The sequence below is a fragment of the Empidonax traillii genome, unplaced genomic scaffold (assembly GCF_003031625.1).
Source record: "Empidonax traillii isolate 1590-97213 ecotype Southwest subspecies unplaced genomic scaffold, ASM303162v1 scaffold385:size1130455, whole genome shotgun sequence".
Classification (NCBI taxonomy): domain Eukaryota; kingdom Metazoa; phylum Chordata; class Aves; order Passeriformes; family Tyrannidae; genus Empidonax; species Empidonax traillii.
Genome location: NW_020955578.1, coordinates 1,042,618 through 1,058,660, shown reverse-complemented (window position 1 = coordinate 1,058,660; position 16,043 = coordinate 1,042,618).

Here is a 16,043-nt window from a genome sequence, read left to right as displayed (position 1 = left end):
CAATGTTATCAGAATGAAATATGCCTGTGTTTTCAAACATATTTTTATTTTTTTTAGATATTATATTCCACAACACTTTTTAATAATGTAATGGTTTTGTCTGTGGAGGACAGAAAATCCATTTATGAATAGCTCTAGTTGTTGAGGAAAGCTGGAAAAAATGATCATGTCAGGCTCAAAAACCAGAAGACCAATAAAAAGAAACAAAAAAATGTAGTATTTCTTAATGTTTGGATTTTACACCAATGCCATGAATGTTGGTGGCCTGACATTGTGGTTTGGCAGTCCTGCATCCATTCAAATCCTAAATATTTTTCAGCTCGGTTGTTCTCTTAGACATTTGTGCATATGAACAATTTGCTTAAGAACAAGGCATCTGTGCAGAGACGAGCCCATTTGTTCTTAGCCATAGTTATTCACTACTGATTATTTATTATTCAGTCACATGTAAATAGCAACATATTCTGGAAATGGTATTTTTTCAGAAATGCTGTATAAGAAGGTCTTTACCAGCCCCCAAACCAAATCTCAAATATTTGTTGTGATAAAAACTATAACTGAGGTCTTGAAGACTATCACAGTGAAAAGGCATGATGGTTACAGAAATGGGGAACTGAGGCATAGAGTAGTGAAGTGACTCTTCTGAGGTACTGAATAGGTTAGTGACAGACTCCTGTATGCCTTCAGTTGGACACCTCAGCCTTGGCTTCTAGGGATACTCTGTTCTTGTGGTAAAGTACTGAAATGCTTTAATGGTCATTATAGTGTTTGTACTTGTCCAAAATGGACTATTGACTTATACTGCTGGACTCATATGGGATAGATTAAGTTCTAAGCTGAAATTTTTCACAACCAAAATGTTCTTTTGAGTAGTAAAGCAGTAAAAATAGTTGCTAATACAGTGCGTATCCTAAGGAGAAAATTTTAATTTGCCTAAAACCTTCTTGCATCTTCTATACCTTTACCTAAGACCTTCGCATCTTCTATACTGTCCTCGTTGACACCAGAAGATTCGTGTTATACCAAGTTTTCATTTAATTCAAAATTCGAGATTATCTCTCAATGGACTGGTGACAACCAAAATAGGTGCTATTTATAGTCTAGAATTATGCGTATGTGGGATTCAGGCTAAAAAGGATATGTCCCATCTGTGATTTTTAATGTTTTCTCTATATATACTGTTAACTTCTAAGACATCACAGTCAAGACATGTCTTGTTAAATAATGCAGAAGAAAATCTTACTGTAACAGTTTTTTTTAAATACTTGTTTTAAAAGTTCTTATGTAAATTTCTAGGCAAGTATTGGAATAAAGCAATGTAAAATGAAGGCTAATTCTACTGACCTTAAACTGAACAAGAAGTGAAATTACCCCTTTGCATCAGACCCACTACATCAATGCAGTTTTCATGAGACAACAGCTGAAAGATATTTGAGAAGGGTTCTGCATGCTGTCACTTAGACATAAGGGCAAATGTTTTCAGACTATTGGCAAAACGAGCTGGCCCCAATCAGGTTGAGGTTTGAAATTTACATAATTCGTTATACAGTTGTCTTATGGTTTGGATTTGGGTTTGAAGAGCAAGTAGGCACCACTTAAAAAAAAATTGATATTTTTCACTTTGGGCTGCCAGGGGACCCTTAAAATCAGAATCTGGCTTTTCAAGCGATATGATTTGTATGGAATTTGTGTGTGTGTGGGTGTTTTACAATTTTTGCATCAGTAATAGTTTGTTTCCATCAAAGAGGTTAGAAGCTGTCATTTTAAGGTTTTTTCTGCCTGCTGGTATGTTACAGCATTCACACCTGCCAGAAAATGTCAGAATGTTTATTCCAAGAATAAAATGTGGGCACATGTTCGCCTCCCAAAATAAATAGTACAGCAGATATATTCTGTAGCGCCTCCAATACTCACAGGTTGGAGTTAGTCATTCTTCCTGTGAGAGGGTGGCCATCAATCACTGTCAAATGGAGCCTTGAATTTGGAGTCAAGAAGAGGGGTACTTAGATCAATGAATGAGGAGCACAAGGAGCCTGTAGAGAAAGAATATGCCTTTTCATATTTGAAAGAGGCAGCACGGTAAAGTCCCCAAAGCATCTGGACTTGAAGAAGGAAAAATTGCAGTATGGAGAGTCTGCTGCTTTGCCAAGCAAATCATCTTTCAGTCGCAACCTTCTCCTCCCACAAGACCAAAGGGTGAATATTTTCATAATAAAAAGAAATCATTAATTTTTTTTCCCCCTGCCAATGGAACATACTCAGTAATCATCTGCATTGATTTACTGGAAAAAAGGAAATCTTTGTTTTATTGTTAAGTAGTACCACAATTTTTACATGGCAAATGCATAAGAAACACCAAAAGATATTTAGAAACTAATTTAGTTTGTCAAACTTACTCTTTTCAAATAAGTTCAAATAAGTCCTAATAAACCACTTGACTTCTGAAATCTCTTTAAGATAAAAAACTAAAATAGAACAAATCACTTTACAGGGAAAGGTAAGATTGCCTTATATTTAAAGTGCCAGAATAGGCATTGCCTAAATTTCTGTTTCAGTTACAGACTGCTTGGGTGACTCTGGATGAGTTGTTTAATCTCACTTTGTTTCCATGATTACAGAAAAAAAAAAAAAGCTGCCTTTGAACTTGTTGTTTTACAATGCAAGTATTGAGGGACAGATAGTGTGGTGTAGGATTCTCATACGACAGAGAATCCAATAGAGCTTCATTATGAGGAACATGCTCGTTTCAGGCTCTCTCTATAGAGCAGAGGAGTAAGAACCTGCTTTGACAGTTGTTGTAGTCCAGCTATGGCCAGAAGGATCATTTAGCAGAACCTCTTTTCATGCATTCATAGTAGAGGAAACTTTTGGTCACTTAGGGTGACCAAACTCCTTATTTGGCATTTGGTTTAGCTGGTTGGCCAAAAAACGATTTTTTCTTCTCCCCATGCTAAGATGACCTCCTCCAAAAGAGCTGGTAACTTCCTTCTTCGTGTTTCATGGGTCAAGCTCCACAGTCAGACTGTTTCCCCAGGAACCACTGTAAGAAAAACACCTGTTGTGCATGACCTTCCTAAATGCAGGAAGACAATAAGGCCTTAATGGCACTGCATCTGCAGTTCTCAAAAATTTAGTGCTCTCAGTTTTTAAGAAATGTATTTTATGAGATGTCTGAAGCAATGTTTTGGTCAAAGTTCTGCCAGTAACAACCTCTTGACTTTCTGAACTGCACCTTAGATTAAAGTTGTAAACAAGCAGGAACTCTTTGGCTGCTAAACAGCTACTTATTCACACAGCAACTGAGTCCTCAGCTTTAAAAAAAAAAAAAAATTAATTTTTTTAAACATTAAGGTGTCCAAGGGACTGAACTATTGTGACTAAAGCATAATGGCAGAACAGACGGGAAGCTGTGGTAAAGAACAAAACTGCAAAACTCATGATATTTATTATTTTATTATGGACTGAAGAGAAGGAAAAAAACCATAAAATACTCTGTTTGCAAATGAGGGCCTGGGGAGGTGCACCCATGTGTGTTATTTTTACAGAAAGAACACATTTCAGCAAAGACATGCAAGATAGCTAGTACACTTTGTAGGGTATTGCAGAAATTAAATTCCTGATAGGGATGAAAACCAAAGGGATTTAGATCAAGACCCTCACATATACACCGACATTCCAAGATCATCCTGTTTTCTGTCTTACTTCCTTTTCTTCCGGTTTTCTGCTCCAGTCCTATGAACCTTGGTGAATCTTGATTCAAATGTGCATTTCTATCGATTTCCTTCACCCTCCAGTCCCCTGAATATGTGAAACCATCAAGCTCTCTAAGAACAAGTAAGTGGAACATAACAAAGCAGAACTGTCCATTTCCTTCGAATGTGAGCCACAATCAGAAAATATATTGCCCCCTCTCTCCTTCTTATGCCTCTTTATTGAGTGCCTTCTATTTCATTATAGTTTTATATAGATACAGTGATATCAGAGCAGGAAACCAGAAGAGGCTTACTTGGAAAAAAAACCCCAGCACTTATTTGATTTTTAGCTTTCCTAAATGCAGGCAAGGATAAATAACTGCATCACAGACCACAGTATTTTGTGGGTGTCTGGCAAATGCTTGCTGTCCTTCAAAATCTCTGAATTTAGGATTTATTTCTCAGCAATGAAGTGTGACTAAAGAGACACACAGTCCCAGATAGAATATCTTTAACTAGCTTGGGCTCCCAGACATGGATAAGAACAGTAGAGAATTGCTTGCTTGTAGTCTATCAATTAATGTCGCTGTGAATATGTGATCTTAGAGACAAGCATCCTGCAGACAAAAACTAGAGGTGGTTGGCAAAGGCACCCATCAGTCCAAATCTGACAACTATCTGGTTGTATACTTAAAGACAGTTAAATTAGTTTCATCCTAAGGAAGTTCAATGAAATCTTTGAATTTCTTTGAGAAATTTCACATGACAGGAATTTCAATTCACATAAGACTCCTGATGCTGCAGACTAGTTAAAAGGTTTTGATTTCTGTCTTTCTCCTAGTTGCTCGTAGCAAAAGAAAGAATCAATCTCCTTTAGTACTTGGCACTTTGTAGTGCAAAAGACCATCCGAGAAATTTTCTGATATGGTGTCAAAAATGATGTGAAATTTCTAGATAAAATGAGAGCAGATGACAAGCTGAGGTAAGTAGTATTGACTCCTGAGTTTAGCTGATATATATACTTGACAGTCACATATGAGTTTGAAGTCGGGTTTTTTGTTTGTTTGTTTGTTTGTTGTTTTGTTTTGGGTTTTTTGGGGGAGTGGGTTGGCTTGTTTGTTTGTTTTTTAATTTCAGTCATCTAACAGGGAAACAGCTTGATCTTTTAAAATTAATTTAGATTAGTTGTTAGTGAAGACTAATTGCTTTGCATAATTTAAACTATGTAGAGAGAGCTCCCTTGATCTGTGCAAGCTGTACTTGGTTCAGCGTTAGGGCAGAAGACAAAAGATATCTTCAAGCCATTTCACCATCTTCATAATTTGTAACCAGACTGGGAGCCAAGATGCCCCCGAGAAAGCCATAGCAACCCAAAATATGCATCAGTGCTCTTTTAGTCTGCCCTCTCATACAGTGTACTGGGTTTGTGTGGCTAGGTTTTTGGACACAGTGGGGCTAAAGGGATGGCTTCTGTGAGAAGCTACTAGAAGCTTCCTCTGTGTCTAGAACAGTGGAGAGAGGAGATCCATGCCAGAGCAGGTAGATGCCCAAGAGAGGGCTGCAAATCCGTAGGAAACCCATGCTGGAGCAGGCTCCTGGAAGGGACTTGGGGACCCCGTGGAGAGAGAAGCCCACACTGGAGCAGGTTTCCTGTTAGGACTTGTGACCCTGTGGGGGACCCATGTTGGAGCAGCCTGTGCCTGAAGAACTACACACGGTGTAGTCCTACTGCAATCCCTGCTGCAGCAGTTCATGGAGAACTGTTGTCCATGGGAAAGACTCACGCTAGAGAAGTTCCTGGAAAACTGTCTCCTGTGGGAGGAACCCCACACTGGAGCAGGGGAAGGACTCCTCTCCCTGAGCAGAGACAGAAACAACTGCCCAGAATCCCCACTCCCCATCTTCCCTGCACTGCTGTGAGGGAGAAGGTAGAGCTTGGGAAGGAGGGAAGGGTAGGGGAAGGTGTTTCTAAGATTTATTTTTCTTCTCATTATCCTGCTGTGACTTTTTAGTAATAAATTCAGTTAATACCCCCAATTCAATTCCGTTTTGCCTGTGATGGTATTCGGTGAATGATCTCTCCCAGTCCTTATGGCAACCCTTGAACCCTTTGTTATATTTTCTCTCCCCCGTCCAGCAGCAGACGGGAGTGATAGAGGGGCTTTGGTAGGTGTTTGGTGTCTAGCTAGGGTCAACCCACTCCATAATGCTTTAATGTTTTGCTCATGAGGGAATGTGATTATTCTCTCCACCCATTGAAAGGTTCTCGGTAATTTACAGAAACCCTTTCAATGCTGAAGAAAAACTTGTTACCGTATGAGAGTCAGAAGCCAAAATCTGCCCTGGAAGCTTTACTCTTTGGGAGGGATAGAACAATGACTGCAGGGAGAAGAGTCTCCAAGGTCAGATTTTATGGGGCTTTGAGCAACCTGGTCTAGTGAAAGGTGTACCTGCCCTTGGCAGGGAGTTGGAGCTAGATGAACTTTAAAGTGCCTTCCAACCCAAAAAATTCTATGATTCTTTGAGAGAAGATGGACATTGCTTGACAGAGGCTATGTCAGGCATCTCCTTAAAGGAGTGGGTCCCCAGCAGCATGACAAACCCAAGTCATGGTGACTGAGGTCTTGTCTTCTATCATCCTGGTGGCACATTACCAGGTTACTCTTTCACTAAAATTGTGGTCAAACATCATATTTCTTCAGGGACCTTATCCAAAATAGAAAACTAATCTGATTTTTTCCTCTGGATTAGTTTTTTGACTGAGCCAGCTCATCACCTACCAGACACAAGGGAGAAAGGGCAGGAATGTACAGCTGGAGGTGGAGGTGGGACTTCCCACACCACTGATTTATATCAGCTTAAAATGCTGTTGAACTGCACTCTTGAGGATGATTCACAGCCTAGTTTCTCTACATAAAAAAATAAAGGAGTCACTAGAGAGCAGTAGGCTCTGCATGAGGGGATTTGAGCACCTACGCTAACTGCTTCAAGTCAGCAGCCTGACCCCCCATGTTGAAACATGCTGTTATGTCGTAATGATGTTCTGGACACACTTGGGTGACTGATGGGATGGATTTTTTTTCTGCAATGTTTATTGATTTAGCAAATGCAAAGAAAAGAGTGCCAAATCTGGCAATTATTAGTGACTCCATGCTATAGCCTGCTTGTGAACATACAATGTTCTGAAATAAGTTTCTAAAGAGCCTAGTTTAACACAGTCTGATTTAACTCAGTTATCCTTTTCACAGATGATTACCTCACTAGTAACTTCTCTGCCTTCCACTCTATTTTACTGCTGATAGAATCATTTATGAAGTTAAAATACATTGATGCAACTCAGTTCAGTATGTCTGGGAGTGCTCACATTGGCAAATTTTAACAACGTCACTTTATGTGCTCAGGTAAAGAAAACCATCTCTTGCTGAGCTGCTGATATACTCACGGAAAAAAAAGAAGCCCTTTCCAGAAGCATATGATTTGTGCTTCCTTTCAGAACCACTGTGGGAGACCCAGTTGGTCTCTAGCGCTCATACAGGGAGCCTAAGAAAACTAACTTACAATTTAGACATACAAAGTTAAGTACTCAGTATTAAGCACTTGGAGAAAATGTCATAAAAAATATTTTCCTTATCTGCAGAGTGAAAAATTATTAAGTACACATGCAGTCAGGCAGTGTAAAGTGCTGCATGGTTCCTTTTGAGATCACTCCATTTTTAAAAAAACATATAAGGTATGGTTAGGTAAAAGACTGAAAAATGGCAGGATACTTCTACGGCCAGGAACCGGGACTATTATTCAAAGTTAAGAGAAGTTATTCTTGGTTTGCACTGAGGTTAGTGAATGGAAAATCAGACAGTGCAAGTGAAGTAAGGCATTTGGAGAAACCTTCTGCTGAACTATGGAAGTTTTTTAGATGAGATCAGTTTCTGAAAATAAAAGTTGCTGTACTGTTTGGTTCAAGACCCATTTTATTTGCAGCCAGAAAAAAGTGCTCAGACATTTATTTTTGGAGAAGAGTGACATCTAGTGAGCGTCTTGACTGAAACTGAGCACTCTCTGGGGTCTTAAAGACTGAGCCTTCTACTTGGACTTAGCTTGTTTTTCTGCTATTTGAACTTCACAGTTCCTTGAATCTGAACTGCATGTGCTGCTCATCTCTGGTGAGGTCTAATGAATGTAAACAGCAAAGTAGCTGTGAAAGAGAATGGTGAGGGAGGGGGACCACTTCGAAGAAGGGACTTAAGCATGATGAAAAAAATGTAGGTATGCACCCTGGGACAGATGTGTTGCAGCAGAGGAATTATAGTAATAGCAGAGCTGCCTGGGTGACAAGCATCAAGCTGTCAAACAATGATCAGGGGCTGCATCAGCCAGGAAACCACAAAGTCTAAGTGGTTCATTAGTTCAGCACTTTCCTGATAGCTTTTCTGTGTCTGGACTCCTGGGAAGAATTCACGTCTGCCTTCTCCTGCCACGGATCCCAGGGCAGGTAGCCATAGTCATTTCCACTTGCAGCCGGAGGGTCTTTCCCAGATACTAGTCTGAATTCATCCACGAGTCTGCACTCTTCTTCCCTTCTGGGGTTCAGTACAGGCCTGTGATAGTGTGTGGACACATTTGTGTAGGTGTAAAGATGTTAGACTTTGAAGTCAAATACTTTTGGAACTAAAACTTCCATGTGTTTTATATTGCAGCACAGTAAATAAGTGACAACAGGGATGATACTCCAAGAACCCTTGGACAAGGGAGAGGGAATAAAAAAGAACCAGAAATGTCACTGGGAAGGAAAAAATCTCAAATATTGCAGTAAACCGCACTATGATCTTGGAGATTACAAATGGTTTTGAGGTATGCACATGCCAAACTAAAAGTCTTCAGCACTTCATCAGCATCCACAGTTGGATATTTCATTGGCGTCGATATTTTAAAAAATGGAGAGGGGATCTTTCAGCTGGGTAATAAATGACCATTATATCCTATCTCATTTTGTTATATAAATTACATACACTTTATTAGTACTATGAAGTATTCTGGGCCAGATTCATCAGTGTTTCTTAAAGCAATTTATGTCTAACAAAAGAGTTTTTCTGTGACTATGATACTTTAAAAAGGCACAATCCTTTTACACCTAGATTGTCATATCCCACTTTCATCAGCCAGCATTTAAGAAACTCAAAAATGACAACAAGAAGGCCTAGATCAGTGCAAAACTAAAGGTAATTAAATCTTTACATTACGCCCTATGTAGTTCCTAAAGCTGGAGGCTGAGAAGTTTATTTTACATAAATGTCTTATTATAAGTTACTCAAATGGATGAAATTCCCACTGCAATATGAATTTTTGATAATTTCCTGTGTCATGGTATTTACCCTGTTGGTTTTTTTCTTTTCTTTTTAATTTTCCTCACTGCAAATGTTGGAAGTGTGCACACATTTGAGGAAAACGTGTAAATATCTCAAATGTCAGGAACGGAATCTGAAGACTATCCTGTTGTGTTACAGCTCTTCTTGTTTTTATCTCAGAGAAAAACATGTCCTTGTATGTGGGCATCTCAAGGAATCTGCAACTTATTAGATAGGCACAACAGGACCAAACCAAACTTGACGAGGCAAACTTAATCTTGATGGTTCCCACCTTCCCAGTATTTGACTTCACTACCATAACATTTCTGTAACACTGTGACAGTCAAACATGCCTCTAGAATATTTTCTGACCTTTAAAAAGCAGACATTGAATTTTATGGATGATGGATGTTAAGCCCAGAAAAGGAGCTTGACTACTTCTCAGAAGACTACTGCCGACTGTCGTAACGGCACTGTCACAAACACAGACACTGTCTCTCAAGTCTTGTCTGATCCCCCTTGGAACAAGGGCTTTTCTGCAGAGATCTGATCAAGAGTTTGCTAATGAGCCGTTAAACATCAGTGGAAATATGACACAGGAGCCACACTTTGTGGCAGTTAGGTTATAGGGGGCCAGCCACAGCCATGTGATAGTGATTGGACAACAGAGGGAGCAAAATTGATTTTTCCTGTTAGGCCACCATAATCTGACAAAGGACTTCTGACTGCAGAAGGACTGATACCAGGTATGGAGAAAATTTCTCCTACCATGACAGCTATGACAACCTGACTGCTTTAAGAGTAAAACTTCAGCAATTAAGAAATGTTGTCAGCAGGCCTATGCTTTGCTATTTCTTTCCTTGCTCGTAGGACATGTACACTTAATTCTTCAGAAACCATATTTTAGATGAAGCAATGGATGGGAAACATTTAATATTAATGTTAAATGTTCAAGAGAGGGCTCTTTGACACAAATTTGGAATCCAATCCAGTTTCTTGTCAGTTTAGAAAGTCAGATGAGAGGTCTGACCTAGGACTATATAGGAAAAAAAGGGTTAGAACAGTGAGACTGTATTTAGCCATTCTCAGCTGCTTTAAAAGAATGAAAGATTTAGCAATAATCTAAACAATGACGTAGCAGGCTTAGCTGTGTAAGTGTAAACATAATGTTTCAATTGAAACCTTCTATATCATATTATTTTTCTCTTTAATTTGCATTTTAAAAATAACTGAAATTGTACAGATTCCCAATAGTCATCAAACAGTTGAAATCATTACACAGACCATGTCCTCTATGACCTGAGACACTTGGAGCATTATAGGCTATTTTTGTTCTCAGGGTAGCAGCTGCTGAAGAATGAGTGATGAACTTTGACTGTGACTTAGTAGATATTTTCTGGTAATAAAGTGTAGGAAAAATAACAACATTGACTCAAATATGGTTATAAGATGTTAAATCTTTCTGACTTTGTCAGAGTCTTTTTCTCAAATTGAAAAGATACCCATGATTATACCAGTGGTGACTGGAGAACAAAAAATATGCATTCATGGGTTAAATTTTTGGGGGAAATACTTTCCACTAGGAAATCCTCTGGATAAATAAATTCCTCACCCTTTCTTAGTTAAGGATTAGTTTCAGGGGTTAAAAGATAAAATCCACTATCTGTAAACTGCTAAACATATTTTTTAAAGACTCAAGACAAAAATTTACAATTCTTCAATTTTTAACACTATTTCCTTTTATGCTGCCAGTAGGAAAGTGTGTAAAAAGCTTTGTTCTTTGTAGGAATCTAATTATATTTTGGAAGTGGCTTACATACCAATAAAATGTAAAAGCAAGTGTAAGTGAAAAAACAACTGAGGAAGAGTTAGGCCACCACTGCATGCCACTGGAAAGAGCAAGGCCTACCTCAGAAGGCTGAAAAAGCCTTTATTTTCAGGAAAATAAACCTTATGACAGAATTAAGTATCAGAAAGTTTTTAGGCTTCAAAACAAACAAAAGATTATTTTCTTCAGAAACAAAAGAAAAAGTAGTGATATACTGCTAGCACATGATGAGTGTAATAGTAGTCGATGTAGATAATCAGTCTGTAGACAGTAACAAGCCCACACTTCTGATCTGATGTGCTCCTTTTTTGAAGTTATAAAAAAATGAGATTATAAAACAAGAAGCCAAAGAAAGCATTTGTTCCCTTTCTCAAGCCTACCATGATTTTCACTGTGTGTCTGTTGGCTAATGTAAAGGAAGAAATTGCCTAAATGCTGAAACAAAAATGTTGTAAATAGACCACTTGGGAACACTGATTTTCTTTTCAGGGATATTTCTTTAATATTATGATAAGACTGCATTGTCCTGTGAAAGGCAAAGTTGTAAAGCATTGCCAAAAAATTAGATTGATATCACAGAATGGACTGAGTTGGAAGTGATCATAAAGATCAGCGAGTTACAAGCTTGTTGACATGGGCATGGACACCTTCCACTAGACCAGGTTGCTCAAAGCCCCATCCAACATGGTTTGGAACATCTCAGGGATGGTGCAGGCACAACTGGTCCACCTATAGGCTTTGTTACTTACATTAAGAGAAGACTTGTTCCTACTTGGAAGTAGATATTCTGGACTTCATATGGCTAGACCATATGCAGTGATGTATTCTTTGTTAAAGCCTTTCAACAAAAGGAGAAATAAAAAGAATTAAAATGAAATAGCCATTTCTTTTGTTTGTGCTTCTAATTTTTCTTTTCCTTTTTTTTTTATCAATTAAAAAGTAATAGTTAATAAGCACAATAATTTTCCTTGCCCTTAATCATTGTGTTCCCTAGGTGTGGGCAAGGGAGCCCATGTGACTGGGAGAGCAAGACTAGCATTAAGAGAAACAATTACTAAATATTGGCCTCTTTTCTTTTTTTTTTTTTTTTTTTTTTTTTTTTTTTTTTTTTTTTTTTTTTTTTTTTTTTTTTTTTTTTTTCTCCAGATTATAAATTGCAGAAGGGAGCTTTGTTTATTTCTTTGTTTGGATAAAACTACTTGCTGCTCAGCAAATTGGAACATGTTTTTTTCAACCCACAAAGAATCTGGCATTTTTTTCCAAACTATAATGTTTATTTTACTGTCTACAGAACCTCATTCCTCTGCTGCCATCTCCTTCTATTGCCCTGACCACTTTTTGTCTAGTATTGTGTTTTCCCCCATCCAATACTGTACTTCAGATTTTGTTTTTGCAGTCAGACTGAAGCAGACTGCTGTCTCATGTTACTAACTCTTTCCTTTTCGCTCATACCTGTTTCAGTATTTCTCTTTGAGCTTCTCTTTAAAACAGGTATAGGTAGAAGAGGATGTTCCCTCTATTCCATCCTGCCACCTTATGACACCCTGCTGCTAAGAACAGTAGTTACAAGGCAGCCCTCCTACCTTTGCAATAAATCATACACTTCTGCTCTGATGGAATGGCCAACATTCCAGCCAGCAACTAGAACAGAATAATATTCAAGGCAGATGAAATTTTGAGGGAATTTTGCTTCCAGGTGAAACTAAACAGCAGTCACTCCCTTCAGAAACTCTCAAATACACACAGTGAAAATGTTAGTGCTTACAACTTTCTCGAATTTGGGACAACATTTTACAGTAACAACAATAGACAGATAGATGGTGACATAGAATGGTTCTCACACTTGATCAAAAACGGATATATTAGAGATAGTATCACTTTAATGGGTACCACTTGACATTTACAGGTAGAGTCAAATTTGTTGCAATAAAATTAGACAAAGTCTTTAAAGGAGACATGGAAAATTTAGTATCAATTTTAAAAAAATTAGAGGCCTTAGAAGAAACCAGAGAAGAAAAGCACTCTCTAGTGGAGGATGGCAGGAAACCTTAGAGACTTAAAAATTGCAGATGTTCAGAAATGTTTATTTGTGTTCTCTGATCCTTACCAAAAGAATAAATTGTGGTTTATGTCTGAGTCATAACACTTTCAACTCTCAACAAAACTATGTACCCATTTCATGATCTTGACTGGTCACTGGAAAAGACTTTCTTTAGGGCATTGATGAACTTCAGTAAGGTTGTCTGTGTGTATAACTAACAGTGTGAGTAGAAGGGTGAAGATCTGACACTTTAAAACAACCATCAACCTTTAAAAAAAATAGTTAGGGATAGACAGAATTTATCTGGAGATTTAATTGGGCCCAACCTGAGATGTCTACCTTTGTTAGGTACCTTCTCCTTTAGCAAAGGCATGTATAGCTTCACCTGACATGAAGAGATAACAGTCTTATCAATTATCTAAAGTTTCCAGCTAGAGCAATTACGTTAAGATCTTTACAATTATAGTATGTCATGTGTCTAATAAAAAATTAATCAAATGATACCCTGAAGAAAAATAATTAATGAAAAAATTCTTCTACCCACTGAATCTCTGAACAGTGTCAGGCTGAATATTAATTATACAAGATGTTTACTTGTCATTTGCTGAAGACAACTGCTATGACTCCCATCCCCTAATGTTCCATGAATGTCAATTAGGTAACTGACAGATGACAGTTTCCTGTTCATATTCTTGTCATCCAGTTGAAGGTGTTTCTGATGCCCTGAAACCTCATCTCTTAGTTGTAAATATATTTTAGAAACATTGTCTGAAAAGCCAAGGGGCAGCCAACTCAGGGAAATAAAAAATCAGCAAAAATTTTTTGATTTAACCGAATGTTAAATCAATCTGAGAGAGATGACTGGCAGTTACGTCTTGTTTACTTGGGCTAGGAAAAGAAAGACAACTTTGCACAGGATTGCATATTTAATTACATTTTGACTGATTTCTCTTTTATTTCCTATTTAAAGGAATGCTCCACTTATTGAAATACAGCATCAAAGTAACCATCCGAGGCTCACACTGAAAACTGACAAATGCCCAAATTCCCTCATCTTATCTGAATCTGACTCTAACCTAGAGCTGCATCTATGGATTAGATCAGAGTTGCCTGAAGTTTGATTACTTATCTTTAAACAAATTTAGTTACTTCTGTTTTGAGAGGTTTGAATTTAGCATATAAATAGTATTGTGCAATTTGCTTTAGTTGCTGCGTCATGTAGAGATGTGCTGTAGTAACCATGGGTAACTTGCCTTCCATATTTAAATGCATATTAGTGTACACACAGGCATATTTGTGGGTTTTTTTACTAGTATTTCCTGAGAAAGGCGTATCATATCAAATTACTTTGACATAAAATAACTGACTATACAAATAAGTATAGTTCAAAGAGATATATTGCTAGCCTTGACTAAAGGTCTTTTAAGGATAATCTGAAATTTCTTTCTACATCTTTTTCTGACTGTGTTGCAATTTGAAGTACCTGACTTTATAAATCTTGATGCCCCTCACAGAGTATTGGAGGATGACATCTTTTCTGATCTCTGGTATGAATAGCATAAAAGAGAGAAGAACCTGAAATCAGAGAAAATGGTTGTATGGTACCTGGGCTGTATGAAATCAGAGCTGCCACTTGCTGTTCCACACACTTGCTTTGAATGGACGTGGACAGAAAGCCAAAACAGCACAGCTAAATCCATTTGCAAGTACTCATGTACTGGTTCGGTACTCAGTACTGGTTAGGACTACCCCAGCCCTTTACAGGTTTCAGTTAGTACTTCAGCTGCTCACACTACAGATTAACAGTTGTCTGCCTTGTGTCTTTAACAGGCAGCTTTTGGTTGGGTACCCCTGAATCCATTTTTCCAAACAGCCTCATCAAACATGAGTGAATTGTCTTCATCTGAGCTACAGTCAACTTCTTCAGTAAAAAAAAAAATTAAATTATAAAAAACATATATTGTGGTCTTTCCAAATTCTGCATAATGGTCTCGAAGTTTCAGATCTAAAAAAATAGTCACAAATTAGTAGCTCAGAGAATAAAATAGCCTTGCATCCTCTTTTTCTCCCTCTTGCTATTCTCTCAGTTGAGTCAGTGTCAGTTATTCATGTCTATATTACAGATTATGCCAAAAATACACTGGAGAGTCTCAGACCACTTTAGAAGGCTGTAATCCTATATTGACAATACTCATTAAAGAATATGATGCATTTGGAATGGCGCAATAATGATTTTGCCCACTGGCAATCTCTAAGGACGGATGCTACTCCCTGACACTTTTCCTGTAGCAGTTACCTTTCTGCACTGTGTAGAAAGAAGCCCTTTTCCCATTCCAGCAACATCATTTAGTGTGAGACCTAATCGTACATGCCATGAGCTTTCCTCCACTGAGATTGCTGTATATTCACACATGCACTCACCAAAAAGTAGTTATTTTTCTGATTTGCATTCATCTCTCCAAAGAATGCTTTGATCTATGCATATAACCTCCTCTTCACCCCTCCTCCTCCTCCAACCTGTTTTCATTTATTACAAAACAGTGTTTCAGTTTTTTTGCTGTAGCTTGTTAGGGGAAACAGATATGAGAATTCTTGTTATTCACATCAGGCAAAAGTGTGATTCTCTCTCCTTCATATTTATGCTTGCTAATCTATATATCCCTGCTTCTTAAACTAAAGATCGGTTTTGAATTTGGCTTTAATTGTTTTAGTTTCGCTTTAAGCTACTTTAAGACTTTCACTTTGTCAATGAAAGTCTAATGCAAAATGATTCCCAGACAAGGAAGATGGTCTACTCAGTGTGACAGGACAGGGAAACAGTAAGAACTCTAACACTTAGACCAGTCTCTTTTAATTGGAACCAATATCAAGTGTGACTTCTCAACAGCATGTTCAATCTGTAACATCAGAGGAGACCAAGATACTACAGAAAAAATATTGAAAAGAATTAGCAATATCCCACACCATTTACCTCACTTAGAATTACTGGTAATATTCAGTATTAAGCTGAACACTTATTCAGCTCTAGGCTTAATACACTCTCCTATAAATCTCACAGTAATGATCTCTGCTCTGTTAATATCATGTTCTATATGTAGAAAATAAATAAATAAGAATCAGTAAAGCTAGAGAATTCAAAC